Genomic DNA, 2,504 nt, shown 5'->3' with positions numbered 1-2,504 from the left:
AAAGTATCAAACTGAAGTTGTGTTCAATAAAAATCTTTCAAATGCGACTGTAGCTTTTTTTTTCTCCAAAACTTTGTCTTCAAAATAAGTGTGCGTCTTATACACCGGTGCGTCTTATATTCGGAAAAATACGGTATATGGATTGGAAAACTTTACGCTTGATATATTCTATTAAACATACCAAAATATCATTAGTTTATAACACCTGCTGTAGGTCAACACTTTGTAAACATCATAGATAAAAGTCAAATCAACTGTCAGTTATATTCAAAGTCTATCTAGAATGACTGGATCTCGATTTTAGTTACTGAGTTCAAACCTCAGGTACGTGGGGAACCATTAATAACATTATAAATGAATATCCATGAAGTAACTTGTGTTACATCCTTCTCTCCCCGTTTCCTTAGTTTTATATCTGTCTGTCCATATCAGACATTCATTCCTACACTTCCTCTATGTAAGGGTATACCACACTTACAATAAAAAAAATGACTATTTTTAACATCTCAACAAACAAATAAATCGAAATGTCTTTTCTCTGAAAAAGACGTTTCACAAAGTTAGTTTCATCTTTTCGTGTAGTTAATAACCAGTGACTTTAACGATAACTTATATATATTGTAGTTGGATAAATAACGAGATAATGACTCAAAGCGCTGTCCATGAGTAACGGATGAATTGGTGTCCTTTATTTTACCGTTAGAAAACGTAATGTGTTTCCTCATATTTTAAGACGTAGAGGTGGACATAAAGTTTCACAAAGTTAGTTTCATCTTTTCGTGTAGTTAATAACCAGTGACTTTAACGATAACTTGTATATATTGTAGTTGGATAAATAACGAGATAATGACTCAAAGCGCTGTCCATGAGTAACGGATGAATTGGTGTCCTTTATTTTACCGTTAGAAAACGTAATGTGTTTCCTCATATTTTAAGACGTAGAGGTGGACATAAGATACTTCGCTAGAGGGAGCTCTTTTACCATTTTAGTAGTTATGAAAAGAACTGGTAAGGTTCGATTTGTTTCTGTACCGCTTGAGCAAGCTATCTTTACTCTTCCGTTATCTGAGAGAAACGTTATGCCAAAAAATTACCGTTTCTAAATGAAACGTTTTCGATGGTAGTTGGTATATATTCGCACAGAAAACAAAGATAATACCTTAATACGTGTTATACATATAACGACAAAAGTGAATCATACTATAACTTAAGGCTTAGCTTATTATTGAACGCGTTGGTGGCAACTTGCGCTACTGTTGTTTAGTTCCAGCATACTTGTTTTAAACTACACTTCGGGGAACCATTCCTACTATCGCTTTGGTGCAGGCAAATACTGGTCGCCTAAAGCTATGTCAATATCATAGGTTGAAATATTTATTCTACGTAGTTCTGTACAGCAAAAAAGAAGAAGAAATAGAACTGAATTTTTATTTACTAAAACAAGTGTTTTAATGAACTCAAACTTAGTCAAACGGTTGTAATAAAGTGTTTTAATGAACTCAAACTTAGTCAAACGGTTGTAATAAAGTGTTTTAATGAACTCAAACTTAGTCAAACGGTTGTAATAAAGTGTTTTAATTAACTCAAACTTAGTCAAACGGTTGTAATAAAGTGTTTTAATGAACTCAAACTTAGTCAAACGGTTGTAATAAAGTGTTTTCAATTAACTCAAACTTTAGTGTAAAGTAATGCTTCTATAACCTATTCATATAGGATCATTCTGAATAGTAATATCGATATTTCTATGATAACATCCATTTTTATGTCTGGTACACTACGAATTAGCCTCTAAAGTGTTTAGTTTGCGTAGAATGGATTTTATGAGTAGTTTTCGTGACACAATAAATATCAATTCTTGGACCGCCACGCCATTTAATGTTCAATAACACCTGCGTGTTAGAAACCGCTTGTTGTTTACTACCTTGGCTCATAACCAATATGTTCCTTCTGCATATAATTGGTAAGGCATGAGATTCAAAGCGCTGCTACTCGTTCATTTTTAAAATTGCTATTTTTTTTAAATAACGAACGTCAAGTCCATACATATATATATATATATATATATTACAGAAATTTCGAAGTTTACTTTATGAGTTGATCGTTAGCGGTTGACGTTTCTCTAAATAAAGATTTGAAAATCATAAAGATATTAGAATTTGTCTTTATATATTTTTCATTATTTTAAATTTCTTTGTTAACAATTCAAATTCAGATATTCAGAGTTACTGAGATAGATAGATAGATAGAGAGAGAGAAGTATTTATATTATTAGATTGGATTTATGTCGATCCTTGTTATGTATTTATATTTTTCTATTTTGCTGGTGAACGCTGCGCTTTGGACATAAGCAAATTAATTTGTTTTCCAGGCCCGGCTTGGCCAGATGGTTAGGGCGCTCGAGTCGCAATCTGGGTGTCGCGGGTTCGAATCCCCGTCACACAAAACATGCTCGCCCTTTCAGCCGTTTGGACGTTATAATGGGACGGTCAATCCCACTATTCGTT

General features: G+C 33.1%; 1 protein-coding gene across 1 annotated transcript in view; it reads right to left on the bottom strand.

The window, feature by feature from the left end:
• Positions 1-2,504, bottom strand: part of LOC106470045 — a gene marked incomplete at its 5' end in the record, with an annotated part of 68,323 nt that overhangs the window by 56,068 nt on the left and 9,751 nt on the right. The gene's annotated exons all lie outside the window — the stretch shown is intronic.

This window comes from Limulus polyphemus, unplaced genomic scaffold, assembly GCF_000517525.1.
Source record: "Limulus polyphemus unplaced genomic scaffold, Limulus_polyphemus-2.1.2 Scaffold3788, whole genome shotgun sequence".
Taxonomy (NCBI): Eukaryota; Metazoa; Arthropoda; class Merostomata; order Xiphosura; family Limulidae; genus Limulus; species Limulus polyphemus.
Note: the sequence above shows the minus strand (reverse complement) of the source record. Positions and strands in the feature narration are given on the sequence as shown.